This window comes from Salmo trutta, chromosome 30, assembly GCF_901001165.1.
Source record: "Salmo trutta chromosome 30, fSalTru1.1, whole genome shotgun sequence".
NCBI classification, from domain to species: domain Eukaryota; kingdom Metazoa; phylum Chordata; class Actinopteri; order Salmoniformes; family Salmonidae; genus Salmo; species Salmo trutta.
Genome location: NC_042986.1, coordinates 29,678,687 through 29,691,702, shown reverse-complemented (window position 1 = coordinate 29,691,702; position 13,016 = coordinate 29,678,687). Strand labels below are relative to the sequence as shown.

At 41.9% G+C, this 13,016-nt stretch overlaps 1 protein-coding gene across 1 annotated transcript in view; it reads left to right on the top strand.

The window, feature by feature from the left end:
• The window catches only part of LOC115168466 (coiled-coil domain-containing protein 71), a 57,657-nt gene extending 56,642 nt beyond the window's left edge, over positions 1-1,015 (top strand). Inside the window, exons 2-3 of the transcript XR_003870672.1 lie at positions 496-588; positions 713-1,015. The gene's annotated coding sequence lies outside the window, so the exon portion shown is untranslated. The remainder of the gene's footprint in view (positions 1-495; positions 589-712) is intronic.
• The last annotated feature ends 12,001 nt before the right edge of the window (positions 1,016-13,016 follow it).

Below are 13,016 nucleotides of genomic sequence, written 5' to 3'. Positions count from 1 at the left end.
TTCTAACCCCCCCCTTTAAAAGATTTAGATGCACTATTGTAAAGTGGTTGTTCTACTGGATATTATAGGTGAATGCACCAATTTGTAAGTCGCTCTGGATAAGAGCGTCTGCTAAATGACTTAAATGTAAATGTAGTAGTGTTTTTTTTGTTGTTGGTTATTTGGGACACATGAATCACAATATATGTTGTTTTTGTCTTGTTTCAATACAAATCTAACCAGATTGGGTCTGCTGGATGGTTGTGATTTCTGCCTAAGGATTAGCCCTCTAACTCCTTGACCGTGTAACTCTGCAGTGAGATTGCCAAGATGATAGGGGAGTATAAGCCAATTTGCAAAAATGGTTTCAACTGTGTGTTGTCTAAGACAAATGTTAAAGAGAACATTTGTATTAAGAATATTGCTAGTAGTAATAATTTGTCAGACAGTAAATAGTTGGTTTGGATTTCCTGATTCAGAAATGCCCTAAACTGTTCTGGTCTGTACTCTCTCAAGGTTATGGCGAAGGTGACCACATATGGTATCTCGATGCACGGAAGAGAGAATTCAACCAAGAACAGTGAGCCTCACCACCTCTAACCATCTGAAGTAATAGCAACAATGGCGTTCATTGTGGTCCTTCACCTCTTCTTCCTGAGTCCAAGCCAGCAACCTGTACACAGCATCCAGTTGAAGCTATCAACTGACTTTTCTCTCATGCCTTTTCTCTTAGGAGTGCGACATGAGTCCATGTGGAGTGAGCATGGAGAGAGAACCTGTCCAAACTTCTCTCATGCTGCTGGTGTACTTGGTAGGAAAATGGACAAGACATAATGGACCGCAAAGGACAGTGGTGGCTCAGGTGGGTGATTTGTCTGCTTGGGAAACTCTGATTATTCCCCACAAATTGGGACATTATTAACCTCTATGGGCCTATACCTACTCAACAGCCAGTGTAATCCTGTGGCGCGATATTCAAATACCTTAGAAATGCTATTACTTCAATTTCTCAAACATATGACTATTTTACACCATTTTAAAGACAAGACTCTCATTAATCTAACCACACTGTCCGATTTCAAAAAGGCTTTACAACGAAAGCAAAACATTAGATTGTCAGCAGAGTACCCAGCCAGAAATAATCAGACACCCATTTTTCAAGCTAGCATATAATGTCACATAAACCCAAACCACAGCTAAATGCAGCACTAACCTTTGATGATCTTCATCAGATGACAATCCTAGGACATTATGTTATACAATACATGCATGTTTTGTTCAATCAAGTTCATATTTATATCAAAAACCAGCTTTTTACATTAGCATGTGACTAGCATTCCCACCGAACACTTCCGGTGAATTTACTAAATTACTCACGATAAACGTTCACAAAAAACATAATTATTTTAAGAATTATAGATACAGAACTCCTTTATGCACTCGCTATGTCCGATTTTAAAATAGCTTTTCGGTGAAAGCACATTTTGCAATATTCTGAGTTGATAGCCCGGCCATCACAGGCTAGCTATTTTGACACCCACCAAGTGTGGTACTCACCAAACTCCGATTTACTATTAGAAAAGTTTGATTACCTTTGCTGTTCTTCATCAGAATGCACTCCCAGGACTTCTACTTCAATAACAAATGTTGGTTTGGTTCCAAATAATCCATAGTTATATCCAAATAGCGGCGTTTTGTTTGTGCGTTCAAGACACTATCCGAAGGGTAAAGAAGGGTGACGCGCCCGACGCGTTTCGTGACCAAAAAATTCTAAATATTCCATTACCGTACTTCGAAGCATGTCAACTGCTGTTTAAAATCAATTTTTATGCTATTTTTCTCGTAAAAAAGCGATAATATTCCGACCGGGAGTCGTTGTTTTCGTTCAAAGAGAGAAAGTAAACATGGTGTCGGCTCGTGCATGCGCCTCCAGTCTCATTGTCCTCAGATCGACCATTATCCAAATGCGCTAATGTTTTTCAGCCATGGCCTGCAAAGCCACCATTCATCTTTCTGGCGCCTTCTGAGAGCCTATGGGAGCGTTAGAAAATGTCACGTTATGCCAGAGATCCCCTGTTTTGGTTAGAGATGATCAAGAAGGCCATGAAATGGTCAGAGAGAGCGCTTCCTGTTTGGAATCTTCTCAGGTTTTGGCCTGCCAAATGAGTTCTGTTATACACAGACACCATTCAAACAGTTTTAGAAACGTTAGGGTGTTTTATATCCAAATCAAACAATTATATGCATATTCTAGTTACTGGGCAGGAGTAGTAACCAGATTAAATCGGGGACGTTTTTTATCCGGCCGTGCAAATACTGCCCCCTATCCCCAACAGGTTAAGGGCCATCCACTTTCAACATGTGCCATTGGGAGGTGTCATGACGTTGGCCTGTGGGTAAGGTTTATGACCCCCCCCATAAATACCTTTCTCCCTTCCCCTCTCTTTCTGACCCTACTGAAGGACTGTTGAATAGCCTTTGTTAAATATAGAGTCTGGGAACATCAAACAAATGGGGAAAAGGAATCATATTTTGGTAATAAAATTAGTTGGAAATATGCTTTGGAACTTAATGAGTATGGATATCAGTTAAGTTGTCATCTGAGACATTATGACTGATGACAGGACGACATAAACTGTACCTGGGAAAGTATACACCCTCTAGTTATCAGAGTCACATGGAATTGTTAAGCAATTTAAATGTTTGATATTGAAATTGTTTAAGAGATTAAATGTAATTTTAGCTTCCAATTGAGAGAATTGGGTTTTCATAAGGAAAGTGCCCTGCTTGATCAGTGGCCCACCCCTGTGAAGAGACAGGGGTTATAAACAATGAGAAACACCCTCCTTCCCTCGCCACTATATAAGACAATGACACAATGTAACCGAGTTCCACTACGTGAGGTCTGCAGCCTCTGCGTTACAAGGACACACATGTCAAGTACAGAACTAAGCCAACCTCGGCGTGAGCTTTGGTTGTGAATGGTATGAACTTTGAACTTATTCACTACAGAACTGATACTTCCTAGCCGTTGAGTTAGCAGCGGCCGCTGTAGACGTGGGCTAGGAAAGGACGGACGACGGACCCAGTCTACCACAGACGAAGATACTACAACGTATCCACTTTATCACCATTGACATTCTTCCGAGGACAGGAAGATCTGTTGGCCAACCCGGCCAGCATCTACGGCCAATCTACCGAAGCGCAGCTCAGAGTAAATATTTATTGTATTTTCCTTTTCCAAATGGGCGGTAATTTAGAATGCATAAGATTCTGTATTTACGAAAGCATAGCTGTTTCTGTGTTCCTCAGTCTTCCCGCTCTTTCATTCAAGCCCAACCCCCTTTCTTTGTGTAACAAGCCGCCATGTCGGCTCCGTCCACCAGGGACGTTTTCTGTATGACATCGTTTGTATTCTGTGTATATGTAATTCTGTGTGATTAGTTAGGTATTTAGTAAATAAATAATTAAACCCAATTTTGTATTGCTGTTTCAACTTGTTAGCCAGGGTTCGTGAAGATAACCAAGAATTTACAACTTTCATTTTGAAACTGAAATAAGGTGAGGATTGAGATGACGGCTATCGATGTAAAATATTACTAAGTCTTTTAAGAGTTTATTCGGAAGATAAAGGCTCTATATACGTTCTTCCGTGGTGCCCTGACTTTCTAGTTAATTACATTTACATGATTAGCTTAATCAGGTAATATTAATTACAGAGAGAGGATTTTATAGAATAGCATGTCATATCACTTAATCCGGCATAGCCAAAGACACGACAGAGGACAAACTGAAACACTAAAGAAGAAAATGAATAAACGCCAGAAGAATGAGTGCCGGGGGAGGGGTCAACCATGCTCGTGATCGATTTAGGCTTATCCGAAAATGTTCGTTTGAAATATAAGGTTAATTGTGGAGGTCTGCAAACTGCGAAATTTATAGTAATTTGGGCCAAAAATGCATTGAGATACCAATCTGTCATTAACATACGACTTGCGTCAAAAGCTCCAGCTGAAATGTCATTGCCAAAATCCATAAATGAAATTGTGTAATGAAGCATACAGTGCCTTCGGAAAGTAATCAGACATCTTAACTTTTCCCCATTTTGTTACGTTACAGCCTTATTCTAAAATAAAAAAAAATTTAATCCTCATCAATCTACACACAATACCACATAATAACAAAGCAAAAACAGGTCCTTATTTAAATAACTTTTCAGACCCTTCACAGACCCTTTTCAGACCCTTTAGCACAGTCAGTGTAGTCAGCTCAGCTTTCCCCATTGAGACCGTGTCTGTGCCTCGATCTAGGTTGGGCAAAATTAAAGATGGCGGTGTTCGCTTTAGCAATCTCACTAGTATAAAGACCTCCTCCTTTCCTGCCATTATTGAAAGAGATTGTGATACCTCACATCTCAAAATTGGGTTACTTAATGTTAGATCCCTCACTTCCAAGGCAGTTATAGTCAATGAACTAATCACTGATCATAATCTTGATGTGATTGGCCTGACTGAAACATGGCTTAAGCCTGATGAATTTACTGTGTTAAATGAGGCCTCACCCCCTGGTTACACTAGTGACCATACCCCCCGTGCATCCGGTAAAGGCGGAGGTGTTGCTAACATTTATGATAGCAAATTTCAATTTACAAAAAAAAAACAATGACCTTTCGTCTTTTGAGCTTCGTGTCATGAAATCTATGCAGCCTACTCAATCACTTTTTATAGCTACTGTTTACAGGCCTCCTGGGCCATATGCAGTGTTCCTCACTGAGTTCCCTGAATTCCTATCGGATCTTGTAGTCATAGCAGATAATATTCTAATTTTTGGTGACTTTAACATTCACATGGAAAAGTCCACAGACACACTCAAAAAGGCTTTCGGAGCCATCATCGACTCAGTGGGTTTTGTCCAACATGTCTCTGGACCTACTCACTGCCACAGTCATACTCTGGACCTAGTTTTGTCCCATGGAATAAATGTTGTGGATCTTAATGTTTTTCCTCATAATCCTGGATTATCGGACCACCATTTTATTGCGTTTGCAATTGCAACAAATAATCTGCTCAGACCCCAACCAAGGAGCATTAAAAGTCATGCTATAAATTCTCAGACAACCCAAAGATTCCTTGATGCCCTTCCAGACTCCCTCTGCCTACCCAAGGACGTCAGAGGATAAAAATCAGTTAACCACCTAACCGAGGAACTCAATTTAACCTTGCGCAATACCCTAGATGCAGTTGCACCCCTAAAAACTAAAAACATCTGTCATAAAAAACTAGCTCCCTGGTATACAGAAAATACACAAGCTCTGAAGCAAGCTTCCAGAAAATTGGAAAGGAAATGGCGCCACACTGGAAGTCTTCCGACTTGCTTGGAAAGACAGTACCGTGCAGTATTGAAGAGCCCTCACTGCTGCTCGATCATCCTATTTTTCCAACTTAATTGAGGAAAATAAGAACAATCCGAAATTTATTTTTGATACTGTCGCAAAGCTAACTAAAAAGCAGCATTCGCAAATGGAGGATGGCTTTCACTTCAGCAGTAATAAATGTATGAACTTCTTTGAGGAAAAGATCATGATCATTAGAAAGCAAATTACGGACTCCTCTTTAAATCTGCGTATTCCTCCAAAGCTCCATTGTCCTGAGTCTGCACAACTCTGCCAGGACCTAGGATCAAGGGAGATACTAAAGTGTTGTAGTACTATATCTCTTGACACAATGATGAAAATAATCATGGCCTCTAAACCCTCAAGATGCATACTGACCCTATTCCAACTAAACTACTGAAAGAGCTGCTTCCTGTGCGCCGCCCTCCTATGTTGAACATAATAAACGGCTCTCTATCCACCGGATGTGTACCAAGCTCACAAAGTGGCAGTAATATAGCCTCTCTTGAAAAAGCCGAATCTTGACCCAGAAATTATAAACTATCAGCCTATATCGAATCTTCCATTCCTCTCAAAAATTTTGAAAAAGCTGTTGCGCAGCAACTCACTGCCTTCCTGAAGACAAACAATGTATACGAAACGCTTCAGTCTGGTTTTAGACCCCATCATAGCACTGAGACTGCACTTGTGAAGGTGGTAAATGACATTTTAATGACATCAGACCGAGGCTCTGCATCTGTCCTCGTGCTCCTAGATCTTAGTGCTGCTTTTGATACCATCGACCACCACATTCTTTTGGAGAGATTGGAAACCCAAATTGGTCTACATGGACAAGTTCTGGCCTGGTTTAGATCTTATCTGTCGGAAAGATATCAGTTTGTCTCTGTGAATGGTTTGTCCTCTGACAAATCAATTGTAAATTTCGGTGTTCCTCAAGGTTCCGTTTTAGGACCACTATTGTTTTCACTATATATTTTACCTCTTGGGGATGTCATTCGAAAACATAATGTTAAATTTCACTGCTATGCGGACGACACACAGCTGTACATTTCAATGAAACATGGTGAAGCCCCAAAACTGCCCTCGCTGGAAGCCTGTGTTTCAGACATAAAGAAGTGGATGGCTGCAAACGTTCTACTTTTAAACTCGGACAAAACAGAGATGCTTGTTCTAGGTCCCAAGAAACAAAGAGATCTTCTGTTAAATCTGACAATTAATCTGGATGGTTGTACAGTCGTCTCAAATAAAACTGTGAAGGACCTCGGCGTTACTCTGGACCCTGATCTCTCTTTTGAAGAACATATCAAGACTGTTTCAAGGACAGCTTTTTTCCATCTACGTAACATTGCAAAAATCAGAAACTTTCTGTCCAAAAATGATGCAGAAAAATTAATTCATGCTTTTGTTACTTCTAGGCTGGACTACTGCAATGCTCTACTTTCCGGCTACCCGGATAAAGCACCGGTGCTTTATTCCAGTGCTAGCCTCCCTACACTGGCTTCCTGTTAAGGCAAGGGCTGATTTCAAGGTTTTACTGCTAACCTACAAAGCATTACATGGGCTTGCTCCTACCTATCTTTCCGATTTGGTCCTGCCGTACATACCTACACGTACGCTACGGTCACAAGACGCGGGCCTCCTAATTGTCCCTAGAATTTCTAAGCAAACGGCTGGAGGTAGGGCTTTCTCCTATAGAGCTCCATTTTTATAGAATGGTCTGCCTACCCATGTGAGAGACGCAGACTCAGTCTCAACCTTTAAGTCTTTACTGAAGACACATCTCTTCAGTAGGTCCTATGATTAAGTATAGTCTGGCCCAGGAGTGTGAAGGTGAACGGAAAGCCTGGAGCAACGAACCGCCCTTGCTGTCTCTGCCTTGCCGGTTCCCCTCTCTCCACTGGGATTCTCTGCCTCTAACCCTATTACAGGGGCTGAGTCACTGGCTTACTGGTGTTCTTCCATGCCGTCCATGTGAGGGGTGCGTCACTTGAGTGGGTTGAGTCACTGACGTGGTCTTCCTGTCTGGGTTGGTGCCCCCCCCCCCCCTTGGGTTGTGCCGTGGCGGAGATCTTTGTGGGCTATACTCGGCCTTGTCTTAGGACGGTAAGTTGGTGGTTGGAGACATCCCTCTAGTGGTGTGGGGGCTGTGCTTTGGCAAAGTGGGTGGGGTTATATCCTGCCTGTTTGGCCCTGTCCGGGGGTATCATCGGATGGGGCCACAGTGTCTTCTGATCCCTCCTGTCTCAGCCTCCAGTATTTATGCTGCAGTAGTTTGTGTCAGTCTGTTACATCTGGAGTATTTCTCTTGTCTTATCCGGTGTCCTGTGTGAATTTAAATATGCTCTCTCTAATTCTCTCTTTCTCTCTTTCTTTCTTTCTCTCGGAGGACCTGAGCCCTAGGACCATGCCTCAGGACTACCTGACTTGATTACTCCTTGCTGTCCCCAGTCCACCTGGCCATGCTGCTGCTCCAGTTTCAACTGTTCTGCCTGCGGCTATGGAACCCTGACCTGTTCACCGGACGTGCTTGTTGCACCCTCGACAACTACTATGATTATTATTATTTGACCATGCTGGTCATTTATGAACATTTTAACATCTTGACCATGTTCTGTTATAATATCCACTCGGCACAGCCAGAAGAGGACTGGCCACCCCTCATAGTCTGGTTCCTCTCTAGGTTTCTTCCTAGGTTTTTGGCCTTTCTAGGGAGTTTTTCCTAGGGAGTTTTTCCTAGCCACCGTGCTTCTTTCACATGCATTGCTTGCTGTTTGGGGTTTTAGGCTGGGTTTCTTTACAGCACTTTGAGATATCAGCTGATGTAGGAAGGGCTATATAAATAAATTTGATTTGATTTTGACTTTACTATGAGACTCAAAATATTGCTCAGGTCCATTGTTTCCATTGATCATCCTTGAGATGTTTATCACCTGTGGTAAATTCAATTGATTGGACATGATTTGGAAAGGCACGCACCTGTCTATATAAGGTACCACAGTTGACAATGCATGTCAGAGCAAAAACCAAGCCATGAGGTCGAAGGAATTGTCCGATGAGCTCCAAGACAGGATTGTGTCGAGGCACAGATCTGGAGAAGGGTACCAAAACAATTCTGCAGCATTGAAGGTCCCCAAGAACACAGTGGCCTCCATTCTTAAATGGAAGAAGTTTTGAACCCACAAGACTCTTCCTAGAGCTGGCCACTCGGCCAAACTGAGCAATCGGGGGAGAAGGGCCTTGGTCAGGCAGGTGACCAAGAACCTGATGGTCACTCTGACGGAGCTCCAGAGTTCCTCTGTGGAGATGGGAGAACCTTCCAGAAGGATAACCATCTCTGCAGCACTCCACCAATCAGGCCTTTGGTAGAGTGGCCAGACAGAAGACCACTCCTCAGTAAAAGGCACATGACAGCCCGCTTGGAGTTTGCCAAAAGGCACCTCAAGACTCAGACAATGAGAAAAAAGATTCTCTGGCCTGATGAAACCAAGATTGAACTCTCTGGCTTATATTGCAAAGCGTCACGTCTGGAGGAAACCTGGCACCATCCCTACGGTGAAGCATGGTGGTGGCAGCATCATGCTGTGGGTTGTTTGTCAGCGGCAGGGACTGGGAGACTAGTCAGGATCGAGGGGAAGATGAAGGGAGTAAAGTACAGAGAAATCCTTGAAAACCTGCTCCAGAGCGCTCAGGACCTCAGACTGGGATGAAGGTTCATCTTCCAACAGGACAATGACCCTAAGCACACAGCCAAGACGAAGCAGGAGAGGTTATGGGACAAGTCTGAACGTCCTTGAGTGGCCCAGCCAGAGCGCGGACTTGAACCCAATCAAACATCTCTGGAGTGACCTGAAAATATCTGTGCAGCAACACTCCCCATCCAACCTGACAGCTTGAAAGGATCTGCAGAGAATAATGGGAGAAACTCCCCAAATACAGGTGTGCCAAGCTTGTAGCATCATACCCAAGAAGACTCGAGGCTGTAATCGCTGCTTCAACAAAGTACTGAGTAAAGGGTCTGAACACTTATGTAAATGTGATATATATTTATTTATTTATTTATTATTTATTTCAATCATTTGCAAAAATAAATAAAAACATTTTGCTTTGTCATTATGGGGTATTGTGTGTAGATTGAGGTGGGAAACGGTTTAATCAATTTTAGAATAAGGCTGTCACGTAACAAAATGTGGAAAAATTCAAGGGGTCTGAATACTTTCCGAATGCACTGTACGTGTAACTGTATGAAGCGAAGGTCTTAAGTTACCAATAAAACCATTGCAGTGGAAAGTTGTAAGAGCTATGGAAACAATCTGTCTACAGATCCCTTGTGTGTATTTTACATTGTTCAACCCAGAGTGAATGGGTTTGAAAACATGGTGTCTGGTTTTCTGTTTTAATTCCGCTTACTTCATAGAAGAACCTCCTTTTGATAGAAGATGTAATACCTTAAAATTTTACGATAATTATCACAGAGTAATACGATGAGGGAATGAGGAGGTCCCGTGTGGCTCAGTTGGTAGAGCATGGTGTTTGCAACGCCAGGGTTGTTTGATTCCCATGGGGGACCAGTACTGAGAAAAAATGTATGAAATCTATGCCTTCACTACTGTAAGTCGCTCTGGATAAGAGCGTCTGCTAAATGACTAAAATGTAAATGTGAAGGTAAATGTTTGCTTTTCTAATAACTAATTTGGCTGGGTTCATGCAAGTGACTGATTGATCGTGCTGGGAGAAATCCTCACTATCAGTATAGGCAATTTGGCAGTACGCCCGGAACATTGTTTTGAGGAGGGAAAGGGATATCTGTTTCAAGGTCTAAGCTTGGAGAGAAGAAGCCTCATGAGGTATTGGTCGGTCACATGTATGAACCAAAAGATGATGAATTATGAATAATGTAATTCATGCAAGTATAACTTGTCTGTGTAAGCAGTATATAAGAACTAACGGGACTGCCCTGATGGAGCTCCTGACTGACGTGTACTATGGTGCATTGAGTTTGTTGGAACCTCTCCAGCTTGCTGTTAATAATGATTCATTTAAGATTGACTGCAGGTGTCCCTGGTGGTAATTTCCACGACAGCAGCAATAACTAATAATGATTTACCTAGTGTCGTTCATGAGCTGTCACTATAAGTATATACTGTGACTGTTAAAGGGGCAATCAGCAGTTGCTACATCCATTTTTGGACATAAATTAATATCTACCTATTGATTCTTGAAGAATATAACTTATTTCAACTGTCTTACCCCATCAGAAACCAATATATAAGCTTGTTTTACTCCAATGTTTGTAAACATAGTAAATGTAAACAAACACTGTATAGCCTCAACATGGTTGAAATTATTATTTTGATATCATAGATGGTCAGTCCTTTTATGATGCCAAAATGCGTTTATGTATTTTGAAGTTATCTTAACGTTTATTGCTGACTTGCAAAACATGTTGGTACTATATCAAAAATGGGCTAGGCTAATGAAACGAATAGAAAAATATAGTTTTTGTGGAGTTTTCCTTTAAGATATTTGGACACGTCTGCTTATTGTCACTTGTTCAGCTGTGTAGGCATACTGTTGCAAGCTAAGTTAGGGTTAAGTTTAGGAGTTAGGTTAAATGGTTAATGTTAGGGGAGAGATTAGCTAAAAGAGTTAAGGGGAAGGGTTAGCTAACATGCTAAGTAGTTGCAACCTTTGGGTTGCTAGATGTTCTTGTTATACCCCTACTCATCCACACCGACCAGCCACCCTACTTTAGTGTTTTTTAAGTAACCATCTGTCGAATGTAACCACATCAAATGTAAAATAGCATACTATTTTGAGTGTCCTATATTTACATTTACTATGTTACGTCTTGTCTACGAAACCAGGCTGTTAATTTTCGCATGGTGGGCAGTATGAGTTATGACACTAGGAGGCTATATCAACCCTTTCACTTTTTTTTGCACATCCCTCTCTAAGGTGTTGAGGTTGGTGATTATAGATCCTCCTCTGGGAAATGAGGAAGACAACCTGCCTGTGTCAGCATACCCCTGAGATACAGATTGGGGATGTGAGGAAGACAACCTGCCTGTGTCAGCATACCCCTGAGATACAGATTGGGGATGTGAGGAAGACAACCTGCCTGTGTCAGCATACCCCTGAGATACAGATTGGGGATGTGAGGAAGACAACCTGCCTGTGTCAGCATACCCCTGAGATACAGATTGGGGATGTGAGGAAGACAACCTGCCTGTGTCAGCATACCCCTGAGATACAGATTGGGGATGTGAGGAAGACAACCTGCCTGTGTCAGCATACCCCTGAGATACAGATTGGGGATGTGAGGAAGACAACCTGCCTGTGTCAGCATACCCCTGAGATACAGATTGGGGATGTGAGGAAGACAACCTGCCTGTGTCAGCATACCCCTGAGATACAGATTGGGGATGTGAGGAAGACAACCTGCCTGTGTCAGCATACCCCTGAGATACAGATTGGGGATGTGAGGAAGACAACCTGCCTGTGTCAGCATACCCCTGAGATACAGATTGGGGATGTGAGGAAGACAACCTGCCTGTGTCAGCATACCCCTGAGATACAGATTGGGGATGTGAGGAAGGCAACCTTTCTATGTCAGCATACCCCTGAGATACAGATTGGGGAAATGAGGAAGGCAACCTGCCTGTGTCAGCATACCCCTGAGATACAGATTGGGGATGTGAGGAAGGCAACCTGTCTTTGCCAGTGTACCCCAGATAGACAGAGGCTCATTATGCTTAAAAAATAGTCTAGGTTTATCAGAGGTTCTAAAACTACATCAAAATATTTTAATTTGATATACAACATATTTATATCATAGATAAGTAACAAGGTATTTTGAGAAGATGAAATATTCTGACATTTGGCTAAATACTGTTTTAGTAGTGCCATCTAATTAGAGACAATGAGCCAAGTCACCAGGTGTGCATTATTTGTGACACATTTTAACCTGGATGCTTTAATAATTTGAAGGTAGTGCAGAAGCTTGGTATCAGCGCCGATTTATTGCCTTTGTATTGCACTACAAGCTTCTTTTTAACTTGTACACTGACCTGTGTTTTTAGTGTTATTATAATTCATACCTTTTTGAAAGCTTGCAAGGATTAATTGTTCTCAGACAAAAATACATTTGTTGGTCTGGTTTGATAACTGCTTTAACCTAATATGCTCTTTGAGGTACACTGCACACAAAGGCCAGTAATTTGCATCCTCTGAGGGATGCACAGTCTCCATTGGCAAACCAAACCACCTGAACAGGTGGTATCAGATAAGTTCAATAATTGCTGAAATAAAGAGGAAATTATACCCTACCTGAACCTGCTGTCCCCCTGTGTACACCTTATGACAAACATACATATTACACTCAGGACGAAGGAAAACTATTTGAACATTTAAAAAACTATATATAGGATATTCATCCATTATTGTATTATGATGTGGTTATAATACATTGTAAGACTTGTCATACGCATGTATAACACCTCATCGCATACATCAAGCTTTCTTGATGGTGGTTGATAATCTTTGGTAAGGGGGTAGACAGTTGGATATCTTGTTGGTAGTTGAATATCTTTGGTAAGAGCGTGACGTCACGTGAACCAATGAAAACGCTTAAATATATGACGTCTGC